Below are 13,844 nucleotides of genomic sequence, written 5' to 3'. Positions count from 1 at the left end.
GGAGTGTTAGAATGCTCAAAACCCATCATTTTACTCGTATAGAATTGAAATAAGATTGATACGTAGCCATTTTTACTCGTATAGAATTGAAATACTATTTATATGTAGCCGTTTTTACTCATATAGAATTGAAATAAGATTTATACGTAGTAAGCTACGTTTGTATGGAATTACAAACACTTATATTCATAGGGTATGAGACTTATAGGTATACATTTGATTTGGTAAGTAAACCATTATACCTAGGATATATATGCTATATGTTTGAAACAAGTATGAGTCAAAATGATATCTTCAAATTATATTATATATTTTTCAAACTTGGGAAAACGTATTATCTTTACTCAGAGTCAAAACATGTGGACACACCAACTTTATGTTGACGTATTTTGAAAACGCATGTGTTTTAAGGAACTTGATAAGATGAAATAATATAACTTTCTATTATCAATAAAGGTATGTAGTTTACAATAATTCTTTTGTATTGTTTAATATATATTTGATAACTATGATACAAGGAATTACGTTACACCGCCCAGTGCTTCTGCCGCCAGCTGGGGGTGTGACACACTATTCCAATGATGCTGTAACACCCTTTTTTTTTTTTTTTTCTGCGGTAAATAAATATTTACTACAGTAATAAAATATCTGATTTGGTCCCCATTTGAATATTAATAAAACTTCATTTATAATATAATGACATTTAAAGAGTTTTAAATAAACACAAATAAATCCAGGTTTAAACTTTATTACATAAAACATGATTTATTGAAATAAACAGCGGAAGACTTTTATCCATAATTTTCAAGAGTAATGCGGTTGCCACGATAGTCAAGCTGGATTCTTCCCCTTGTTTACCCCAGAGGGTCCTGTAAAAATGTTAATAGTATCTGATAAGCCAACGCTTAGTGAGTTCACAATCTATACATTTTACCACATGCATATAATCATTATAAAAATATTTACTCTTTTACTACAGTAATTCTGAAATATTTACTGTTTTACTACAGTAATCCTGAAACATCTACTGTTTAACTACAATAGTTAATCATGTATGTCATATAATAATCATAGTAATAACATTTACTAGTATATAATATATAGCATAACATTTTTACCGTCAACAGTAAAAATTACACATATAACATGTTTACACATAATTACCGTCAATAGTAAATAATGGTAAATATTATTTATCATAATATCTTCACATGAACTTGTTTTATAATAACTACATACATGAGTATCACATATAGAATAGTAAAACTCACCTTAGTCGCAGAACAGCAACACGAACGTTTGTTTTCTCGAGTTTATTCACTTAACAGCCTCTCGGGATTTATCTTCTCGATTATCAAGACTATAATTTACACTTGTTGTTCTTTCCCAAATGAAGGAAAATTACCTCTCTATTTATAGGTAAAAATGTTGATTATTTTATTCATGACCTAATTTCTCCATTATTATTATTTTTTTATGATTTCTTTTACTTTTGGCCTAATTCTAGCACTCAATACCGCACCTAGAACTATTGGACTCGACTCCATCTTGAAGGAAATCGAGTCAGCTTTCCAATGGCACCAGCCACTCGCCGCCACTCGCCGCCACGCGCCGCCACTCGCCACTTTTACGGCCGGTGGTCGGCTGCCGGATTTCATTTCGAGATTTTTGTTCAAACTTCAAAAATTCATAACTTCTTCATACGAGCTCCGTTTTCGACGTATTTTTTTTTCATGCGTAGGTATTTCCGAGTACTACAACTTTCATTTAGATCACTTTAGCTAAAAATAAATATATTTTTACTTTCATATTTAAATGTAATTATAACTTTTTAAACCATATAACCATTAAAACTTTTATACACATTTTTGATTATTTGTAACACCAAATTTACTACTATATATTTATATATAACTTATGATAATTTTATAAACATTTTTGACATAAATACTTATCTTTATTTATTTATTTATAAATGAAAACGGGGCGTTACAATTCTCCCCTACTTGGAATGATTTCGTCCTCGAAATCCTTATAAAAAGAACTCGGGATAATTCTTTTTCATTTCATCTTCTGGTTCCCAAGTCCATTCTGTTCCACGTCGGTGCTGCCATTGTACTTTAACAATTACTATTTCCTTGTTGCGTAATGTCTTTATTTTTCGATCTATAATGGCAACAGGCTTTTCAATGTAGTTAAGTCTGTTATCTACCTGAATATCGTCAAGTGGCACAATATAGGTTTCTTCTGCCATACACTTTCTTAATTGCGACACATGAAATGTGTTGTGTATCTGATTTAATTGTTCTGGTAGCTCTAAGTGATATGCTACCTTCCCAACTCGTGCAATAACTTTATATGGACCAATGAATCTAGGTCCCAATTTTCCTCTTTTCCTGAATCGGATGATTCCCTTCCATGGTGACACTTTTAGTAATACAAAATCTCCAACTTGAAATTCTAAGTCGGATCGTCTCTTATCTGCATAACTCTTTTGGCGGCTTTGAGCTGTCTTCAGTCTTTCCCTGACCATCTGAATATTCTCTGTTGTCTTTTGAACTATCTCAGTACTACCGAGTACTCTTTGTCCCACTTCACCCCAACAAATAGGTGTCCTACACTTTCTTCCATATAACATTTCATAAGGAGGCATGCCAATGCTTGCATGATAACTATTGTTATATGAGAATTCTGCTAATGGAAGATAAGTATCCCAACTACCTCCAAAGTCAATCACACAAGCTCTCAGCATGTCTTCGAGTGTCTGAATGGTTCGTTCACTTTGCCCATCTGTTTGAGGATGGTAACCTGTACTAAACTTTAATCTAGTACCCAAATCTTCATGAAACTTCTTCCAAAAACGTGACGTAAATCTGATGTCTCTATCTGAAATTACCGATACTGGTACTTCGTGTCTTGACACCACTTCCTTGACATAAATGTCAGCTAATTGTTCCGAAGAGGAACTTTCTTTGATTGCAACAAAGTGAGCGCTCTTTGTTAACCTATCAACAATAACCCAGATAGTATCAACACATCTCGGGGTTTTGGGCAATTTAGTGATAAAATCCATGGTGATGTGCTCCCATTTCCAAACTGGTATCTCCAAAGGCTGAAGCTTACCATGCGGTTTCTGATGCTCGGCCTTTACTTTTAAACATGTCAAGCATTTTTCTACATAATTTGCTACATGTCTTTTCATTGATGGCCACCAGTATCCTTCCTTAAGATCTTTGTACATCTTGTTAGCACCTGGGTGAATAGAAAACTTTGACTTGTGCGCTTCTTCTAAAAGAACTTGTCTATTTCCACCGATGTATGGAATTCATACACGGTTGTATCGAGTCAACAATCCTTGACTGTTTTCGATAAGATTTGCAATTTGTCCTTTAATTCGTTCTTTCCCTTGATTTTCTTCCTTTATTGCTTCAACTTGAGCTTGCCTGATCATATCTATCAGTGATGTAACCACAGTTACTTCCATACATGATGCTTGAATAGTTGCACAAATTGCCTTTCTGCTAAGCGCGTCCGCAACGATATTTGCTTTACCCGGGTGGTAAAGTATTTCACAATCATAATCTTTCAAAACATCTAACCACCTCCTTTGTCTCATATTCAAGTTCTGTTGATCCATAAGGTACTTTAAACTCTTATGATAAGTGAAAATGGTACACTTCACTCCATAAAGGTAGTGTCTCCATATCTTTAGAGAAAAAACTACAGATGCAAGCTCTAAATCATGTGTTGGGTAATTGGCTTCATGTGGTTTCAGTTGCCTTGATGCATATGCAATCACCTTTCCTCTTTGCATTAATACAGTTCCTAATCCGCGATAAGATGCATCACAATAGACAGTCATATCATCGACTCCTTCTGGTAGAGTTAGGATTGGTGCTTCACATAACTTTTGCCTTAAGATCTCAAAAGCTACTTGTTGTTCATTACCCCATTCAAACAATTCATTCTTTTTCGTCAATTTGGTTAATGGTTTGTTTGAACTTCTTGTTTGGTTCTTGAACGTGTACCTGCTTTCTCTTCTTGTCTTGAGTCTCCATATCCAGCTCCTTGAGTCTTGCTATTTCTGTCATGTCTTTGAATGTCTTGTAGTTAGAGGTTACAACAACCTCTCTGATCCTGGGCTTGAGTATCTTAACATAACGATTCATCTTCATCTTTTCCGTGGCCACAAATTCTTGACAAAAGATTGATTTTTCCAGAAATTTATCGGTGATTTCATTGACCGATTCCGTTGTTTGCTCCATAGATAGAAACTCTTCAGTTATTCTATCTATTTCTACCACTGTAACATACTCATCTTGAAAGAGTATTTTGAATTCTGCCCAAGTCATGTTCTCTATTTCAGCTTCCTTAAGCTTCTTCATGGTTAACTCCCACCAATCATTCGCCGTTCCTCGTAATTGGTTTGCTGCAAATCGAACTTTTGCTTCTGGCTGACAAAAACAAGTACGAAAAACATTCTCTATCTCTGATATCCAGCGCATGCTGACCAGAGGGTCCTTCTTTCCATGGAACAATGGCGGTTTGGTAGCTGCAAAATCCTGATACTTGCATTTCTTGAGTTGACCAGATGCTGCCATCTTATTATCAATGATTTTTAACAAATCAGTCTTTACTTGCTCGAATAACTCTGGGAGAAATTCTTGAATTGCTACTCTTATTTCAGACGCAACTAGCTCCCTAACATTGACATCTTCATGTTGATCTTCATTTCCATTTCCACTTCCATTTCTTGTAACCACCATCTTTCTGATAACCATAATATAATAAATTTATATATATATATATATATATATATATATATATATATATATATATATATATATATATATATATAAGTAATTAATCCTATGCCTTATTCTAAAGAAACTTCCATCTGTTTTCTGGTTTTCCTTGTGGTCCTCCCGTCCCAATTATGTATCATGTGCTTTCGTTAGTACGGGCCCATACTAACGTCCACACATATACATAATTGTTTTTGGTATATCACAAAGTCTTCCAAATTGCAGATTTTAGTTTAACACGCATTTTCTATTTCACATATTGTAGACATACATATAATGTCTACAGAGTTTACTGATTATACTCTTTTTAACCAATTAATATTATCAAAGAGTATTATAAATACATAACTATACATAATGCTGAATCAAATAGTCATTCAAATAATTAACTTTTTACCCTAAAGCAACAATCAAACAAGAACATGCAGTAAGGCTTTAGTCAAAATTCTAAGTCTATGTAATTCTAATTATGCATAGTTTGAAAGCATTTACTTTACTCTTTGCTAATTTTAAGTAAACACATAATCATACGGATATTTATCTATATCCTATTCAATTCTAGCATGTGAAATATATACATATATATCATATATATCAAAATTTCTTGTATGTAATATATTATAAAAATATATTATATTATACCTTTTGAAGAATACCGGCTGACTGCTCGTTCCGCATTACTTTACTCTTTTAAAATTTTGACACTTTTTCCAAAATTTTATTTTTCTTGAAAATTTTGAGCTTCGGTTTAAGTTCAAACACACACTGATGTATATTTGAATCCCTTAAACTAAAGCTCTGATACCAACTTGTAACACCCTTTTTTTTTTTTTCCTGCGGTAAATAAATATTTACTACAGTAATAAAATATCTGATTTGGTCCCCATTTGAATATTAATAAAACTTCATTTATAATATAATGACATTTAAAGAGTTTTAAATAAACACAAATAAATCCAGGTTTAAACTTTATTACATAAAACATGATTTATTGAAATAAACAGCGGAAGACTTTTATCCATAATTTTCAAGAGTAATGCGGTTGCCACGATAGTCAAGCTGGATTCTTCCCCTTGTTTACCCCAGAGGGTCCTGTAAAAATGTTAATAGTATCTGATAAGCCAACGCTTAGTGAGTTCACAATCTATACATTTTACCACATGCATATAATCATTATAAAAATATTTACTCTTTTACTACAGTAATTCTGAAATATTTACTGTTTTACTACAGTAATCCTGAAACATCTACTGTTTAACTACAGTAGTTAATCATGTATGTCATATAATAATCATAGTAATAATATTTACTAGTATATAATATATAGCATAACATTTTTACCGTCAACAGTAAAAATTACACATATAACATGTTTACACATAATTACCGTCAATAGTAAATAATGGTAAATAATGGTAAATATTATTTATCATAATATCTTCACATGAACTTGTTTTATAATAACTACATACATGAGTATCACATATAGAATAGTAAAACTCACCTTAGTCGCAGAACAGCAACAGGAACGTTTGTTTTCTCGAGTTTATTCACTTAACAGCCTCTCGGGATTTATCTTCTCGATTATCAAGACTATAATTTACACTTGTTGTTCTTTCCCAAATGAAGGAAAATTACCTCTCTATTTATAGGTAAAAATGTTGATTATTTTATTCATGACCTAATTTCTCCATTATTATTATTTTTTTATGATTTCTTTTACTTTTGGCCTAATTCTGGCACTCAATACCGCACCTAGAACTATTGGACCCGACTCCATCTTGAAGGAAATCGAGTCAGCTTTCCAATGGCACCAGCCACTCGCCGCCACTCGCCGCCACGCGCCGCCACTCGCCACTTTTCCGGCCGGTGGTCGGCTGCCGGATTTCATTTCGAGATTTTTGTTCAAACTTCAAAATTCATAACTTCTTCATACGAGCTCCGTTTTCGACGTATTTTTTTTTCATGCGTAGGTATTTCCGAGTACTACAACTTTCATTTAGATCACTTTAGCTAAAAATAAATATATTTTTACTTTCATATTTAAATGTAATTATAACTTTTTAAACCATATAACCATTAAATCTTTTATACACATTTTTGATTATTTGTAACACCAAATTTACTACTATATATTTATATATAACTTATGATAATTTTATAAACATTTTTGACATAAATACTTATCTTTATTTATTTATTTATAAATGAAAACGGGGCGTTACAGATGCTCATTTCATAATTCCGAATTCTTGTCAAGACTTAGAATATGTTAGAATTCGAACCTTACATGCATCGTCTTGTTGTGATGTCGAAGCTTCAAAGTCAAATATACTTAGCCAATGTCTTTACAAAATGTTTCGTTGGAACTTTGTTACTAAAAAGAATTCCATGGAAATCAAGTCTCAAATTCAAGGTACACTCCTTGATCAATTTTCTTGCATTAAAATTTTCAACTCACATGTAGATTTTAATAATCAAGTCCCACTATGGAAATATTTCCATATTTCCATATGACCATCAATTCTGATCAAGAATCATCTCAATCCAGACTTCTGTCAATATGATCCGTCAAAACTAATACCATATTTCCAACTGTCTACAAAAAAATAATCTTTTGGTATAACCTCAGAATGTTCTTGACAGTAACTTAACAACTTTAGTCACAAAAAGTCTAATATGTTTCCCTCTCACAACCCAAAGCATTTGGAAAAAATAGAAGAAGTGAATATTATATCATATAAAATCGATCCTTTATCTGAAGCATATGAGACTCGATTTATAAGGAACTGACATCTTGTCTGTCTATTTCTATAATATTTCCATATATTGAATTTCCTATGTTGAACCATTTCAACATGATATTCATATATGTTTGTGACTAAGTTCTATTAAACCCTACAATCTAAACTTTTAGATTTGAAAAGAAGTATGAGTGACCTCTCCCACATGTCTAACTATAGCCAAACAATTTCCAAACTTTGCAACTTGCAAATTTGTAAACTTTGTTTCCTACAAACAGTATTGGTAACTTGCAACACTTAGCATAAAAATTATGCTCCCACTAGCATAGCAATTATGCTCTCACTAGTTTTGACATGTACCTAGAAATCAATTGGTCTTCTGGAAATCAATACTATTGATTTTCTTACTAAATTGCATATTTATGATACGTGATGCTTCGATAAGTCTTCAACTAGACTTCTTAAGCTTATATATCGTCATTAGATAGCATATGTGTGTGTTCAAACCCTTATAGAACTTATAACCATATGTCGTGAAAGTTCAAACAATTCCTTGCCATTTTTTGCAATTCGAACTATGAAAAGGGATGCTGTAATCATATTGCGAATTTGAAATTTTAATTAACAAAACTACTAACCATAATGAGACTTATCGGATCTTTAAAATCAATTAGAGAAAGTGTTCCCTCACAATCATTCTCATGAATTAGAGAGAAACCTTTTGCCACCTATATTTTACTGTGTACATGTTCCCATCCATGAGAATCTATCATCTGCAGCCTATAATCATAAGATAAGGTTTAAGAACAAAACCAAACTCAATTTTGGCTTTCTTTTCTTGGAATGAACTTTGCTTATTCTTAATTTCTTGCCATCTGGTAGCACAAGGGCCTACCAGTGCTTCTTTGTTGTTAAGCAACTCACCCATATTGATTAATGTACTTTCACCGATCAACGTGCTTTACTTTTTGTAGTCAAATGAGAACCATAGAAATCATAAGAATCATCAACTCAACTGAAAGGTGCATAGAAACAAGAATGTGTCAACTGAACACGATAAGTTATCAAACTCAGGTCGTGTGCTAGTGATAATTAAAAATGTTATTCTTGATTGACTCCTGAAACTCTTCAAGATCAATAAAAGTCCCACTGGCTTCTTAACATATAAGTTTTTCTCTTAAATAACAATTATCGACAAGCTAAAATAAATATTCAAAAGTTAGTGTGGATTCTCGACAATAAGCATTTCTTGGAATTTGTCTTAGTTTATCCTTTGTTTTAACCAAAACATCATAACTTCCAATTCCAAATGTGCTAGAGTAAGAAAAAATTATTACTCCACATTTCATGATATGTTATAAACCTACTTAGTATAAAATAAGTTTTCAAGATAAAGTGTGTAGTAACTAGAGTATGACTCTAAAACTTGATTGGAAACGAAGTATGACTCATCTCTTGATTGAACCATTTGAACAATATCTGATTCCTCTTCTTAGTCAGACAATTGCACCAAGATGTTCTTCAAGGATCAATTATGATATAGTTCCACAATCGTTAAGATGAAAATATAATATGATAGTAAAGTACTTTTCTTTCCTTTTAGATTGGAGAAACGTTTATCATTCAGTCTAATAGATTCTTCATATTCATTCTGGTACTCATTGTGTCACACCCACGAAGCGAGTAAACGACGGAAACATCCAGGGGCAGGATGACGTCATAGTACAGTATCATAGCAGTTGAATAATAGAGATCAAAGCAAACACAATCATCATAAATATAATCGATAAAGTTACATGGTTTATATGTGTTACATATTTCATAAATCAATTAGAATATGATGATATAAGATTTGGCTGACGACAAAGCATCTCGTCTTCAAAAGCCTGTTGTTACCTGTCTTAGTGATTCCCTGAGAATAGAAGTAGTTTTGAAAAAGTGTCAACAATTAAGTTGGTGAGTTCATAAGCATTTTGTATGAGAAATATGTTTCTTTGTTCCTTGAAAATGGTAGTGTGTTCTTCCAGAAAATCCAATATTTTCTTTTATATGTAATGTAGTCTTAAATGTTCCAAGACCGTAGTGTAGAAGTATTTTTCATACTTAAAATAGTAATATGTAGTTTTATACTTATATAAAACCATTTGAATGTGTGTTTCCCAAAATGTAAAATGTATTATACTGGAAAATAACGTTCTTTAATTGTATATGTGTAATATCCTGTATATATATATGTTTCCAGAAATGTATTGTTCTATAGTTGTATCTGAAAATCGTGGAATGTAGTTTTATCGTTAAATAAAACTAGTTGAAGATATGTTCGTATTTGTAAACTAAACGTATTATTAATACCCAATTATGAGTTATTATAACCATACTTGATGACTGATGGCATGTTACGACGTTCTTCAGGTGTCAGAATGGTACGACATTTGTCACCCCAGACCTGCCGGTCTAACTGTAGCTAACAGTTTAGATGCAGGATTGCCAGTACGTATAGATATATACAAAATTCTTACGTTCTCCCTCGAGGAGACTTTGGTTATAATACAGGAGTTTTGTTGGTACTTAGGTAAGTACTTGAAGAAAGTGTCTCACAAAGCTATATTAACGGTTTACGTATAGTATAGTGAAATCCCTTTTTCTTGTAATGTTTACATGGTATAAATAATAAAATAATTATTCTTTTAAATAATTATTTTCTGTACCCTCAACCGGGTAAAATAGTGTGTATGTTCCATAAACTATACATATTATATTTTATATAAATGTTTCGCTGAAATCGTGACCCTTTGTATACTATTATCAAATTTTGTCATAATAATAAAATGAAATAAAACAATTATATATTTTCGTTTATATAATTATACCATTTTGCTCGACATGTTACAAAAGGGTTAAAATTTTACTATAATCGTATATGTATCCATATGTATATTTATAATTTGTAAAAATATAAATGTAACGGTTTGTATTTTAACACAAGTTTTCTTCTGTTTTACTTGTATTCCCCCTAAAAACATGGAAAATCAAGAAAACCGTAGGGGTATGAACTCACCTCGGGTGTGTTCTTGGCCGGATAATGAAGGGATGGCAGTGTTCTTCAATTTACAGTACGTAAACGTGTTTGTATCCAACGAGTAATTAACACACAATATTCTCTGTAATTTAGTTAATTTATTAAGGACATGTATTAAACTTGTTATATAATTTAAGGAATACTTACAAAGCTTCCTAAAAATCAAATGAGGAAATGGTCTCCTGGGGATTATTTGAAGATGTTATTGAGGGGCACTTGAAGATGTACTGGGAATGGTGCTTGAAGATATGAAGTTGTGAAGGAATTCTTATGATTTTTGAGAGAAAATACGTAACTTTACATTTGAAAATGAGAGATGGGAGGATTTATTTTGATTGAGTGTGTGTGTGTGTATATATATATATATATATATATATATATATATATATATATATATATATATAAGGATAAAAATGATATGACACATGTATTGGGAGGTGTATTTTATCATCTTGAATTGTGTGCCACCGCCTAGAATGGTGTTCTCGGCTTATGCTCCAAACTGAGAACCATGATCTCGGTCAGAAGGTCCAACTAAGATCTTTTTCATTTTGGTCTAAAATGAGCTTCTTGGTCCGTAGGTGGGTCTTCGGATAAAGGTTCTCGGCCCCGAATGATTTCATGCAAGAAGGATTTCCGGCCTATGTGGTTTTCGGTCCTAAATGCTCCACAAAAGGGATTTCGTTTTTGGTGGTTTTTGATTCCAAAAACCGAAAACCTTAAAATAATTATCATTTTTCCTTATTTAATTTAAACTATTTAATTATTATTGACGTAATTGACTTTTGGTTGATTTTCTTTGACTTTCGGTTTCACTTGTTTGACTTTTATTGATCCAAAATAACTGGTTGTTACATTTGTTGGATTAGGTGTCTAAGTTCATAACTATTTCTGGAATGTACTTGACCCGGTTGGCATGGTCCATTTGGGTTGCATGACATTGCAACACTTGGCTAGACTAAATGAGAGAAGGGACACTAATCTTTATTAATATATTATAAGTTCTAATATATTATTAATATTATTTAATTAGTATTGATCAACAATTAATTTAGAATTAATTTGGTGATCAAAAGGAGACTAATTAAATATATGGGGTTGATTGTGTAAATCATCCATTCTTATATAGTGGGCTAATGATCCATGGTTTATTGAATTGGGCTAAAACCCATAGAGTGCTCCATGGATAGTCCATGGAGGTTATAAACCCATGGATCATGGAATATGAGAAGCCACGTCAATTAGGGTTTATATGTTGTAACCCTACTTGTGACACAACTATAAAAGGACCCCATGGGCTACCCAAATCGAGACTATGTGTAGAACAAGAGGGCTATCCGATTTTGAGTGTGTGTGGACTTCTCTCAGAGTTATTCCAAGAGTTGTGGTGTTGTGTGAAACATTTGAGGCATCACACTTGAGGTGCTAGGCTCACAAGATTCTCAAGGAATCCAAGCAACAAGAAAGGTATGTTCTCCTACTAGCTTTTATGTTTCAAAGTTCCACATGTCATGCTAGTTACGTTAAGAACCTTGGAAAATCAAATTTGCATGTATCTTAGTAAAACATAGATCCAAGGTTTGTAGGGTTGCATGTACATCTTAGGAGTGTTAGAATGCTAAAAACCCTTCAGTGGTATCAGAGCCTAGGCTTGTTTTCTTGATACTTGATCCAAGGTTTGTAGGGTTGCATGTACACCTTAGGAGTGTTAGAATGCTAAAAACCCTTCAGTGGTATCAGACCCTTCAGTGAACTCGTCGATTCCATGGGGGGACTCGAAGATTCCATGTTTTATTTCATCCTACTCTTCGAGTAGGTTCTTGCACTCGACGAGTAGGTGGCCTGAATGCATATTTTCGAGTTTTGCTGCTGGAAATGGACTAGAAACATTACCCTAAACTGTTTTGGTCTTATAAAACTTGTTTTAGATGGTGTAATGGTTATGCTAATCAATTTACAATGGCTATTATCAAAATTTCAAGTTTTGTATGTGTTGTTTATGATTCTTGAAATTGTTAATATAAATGTTCATATGCTTATGAGTTTTGTTAGATCATAGGAATTATTTGCAAATAGTTTGTTAGTCAATTCGTGATCATTATGTGTTTTAATGGAATCCATAATTTGTCCTTAAGTTATGGATTACCGAAAGTCCTTCCTTTTAAAGTCCATTAATGAACACATAGGTTACATAAAATGAAGAGTCTTCATTTTAATAAAATAGTAACTCATAAGTTATGAAGTTGAAAAGTTTTGAATAGTTACAAAACTTACCCTCAAGTTTTGGAACATGTAAAGTCACTTTAGAAAACTTTAGTTCCAACCGCTAGAATTTTAAAAGTTAAAATTCAAGCCTTATACTTTATAATATTATAAGTTAGTAATATATATATATATATATATATATATATATATATATATATATATATATATATATATATAAAGATCAATTCGTTTTACCGTTAGTAGGCCTCATTCACGAAGCCGGTCTATATGGCGGTATAAGGTTGTTGCATATAAAATGGGAGCTTAATGGGTGTCCACTCTCACCCACCGCTTCCTTGACTGGTGGAGGGTCGTTAGCCGCACGGGTAGGACAATGACTTTAATCCTCATTAAAAGTACGATGGTTAAAAACTAACTAAATGTTTTATAAATTCCCAATCTTAGTTACTATAGGAAAATGTAAATATGGTGCTAACCCATGAAATTACACTTTTCACTTTGCTTAAGTCGTTAGTGGAGCGTGTGTCGTTAACCAGAACACTAACCTGGACTTAAAAGGTAGGGAAAAAGGATGGCTTAAGGTTTATCATAGATCGGTGGAGCGTGTGTGGTTAACCGGCACATTGGTTAGGTGATTAACATTAAGAGTACCAAGTAATTCGCATAGTTAATTCACACCTTGTTCTGTGATCCTCGGCATCCCAGACACAAAACTTGAGGGGCACATTCGAGATTGAAACATGCCATTGAAAAGTTCAATGAATCTCAAAAGAATCTAGGAGTTTCAAAACCAATAAAAACCTAATAATTTATTTCGTTTTTCATGGCGGAAATTGGTGAATCATCATTGACCTACCTTCAAATATTTTATAGCTTGGATTAGGACATCCCTCTTCTAGGTTATAAAATTGTAGAGACCTATTTTTATCACGAACGGTGAATGCGGAAGTAAGATATCTCGAGATTAATCGTGTTTTTGTAAGTATGAAC

General features: G+C 32.6%; 1 long non-coding RNA gene across 1 annotated transcript; it reads right to left on the bottom strand.

Moving 5' to 3' along the window:
- Positions 1 to 711: 711 nt before the first annotated feature.
- On the bottom strand, positions 712 to 1,375 carry LOC145163122 (uncharacterized). Its single transcript, XR_013739585.1, has 2 exons — positions 1,272 to 1,375; positions 712 to 869 (listed from the first exon to the last, which is right to left on the bottom strand). It is a non-coding gene; the product is annotated as an uncharacterized LOC145163122 (long non-coding RNA).
- Positions 1,376 to 13,844: the final 12,469 nt, after the last annotated feature.

Source organism: Lactuca virosa, chromosome 3 (genome assembly GCF_052849685.1).
Source record: "Lactuca virosa cultivar CGN04683 chromosome 3, Lactuca_virosa_CGN04683_v6, whole genome shotgun sequence".
NCBI classification, from domain to species: Eukaryota; Viridiplantae; Streptophyta; class Magnoliopsida; order Asterales; family Asteraceae; genus Lactuca; species Lactuca virosa.
The sequence above is the reverse complement of the archived record's forward strand: the minus strand, read 5'-3'. Positions and strand labels throughout refer to the sequence as shown.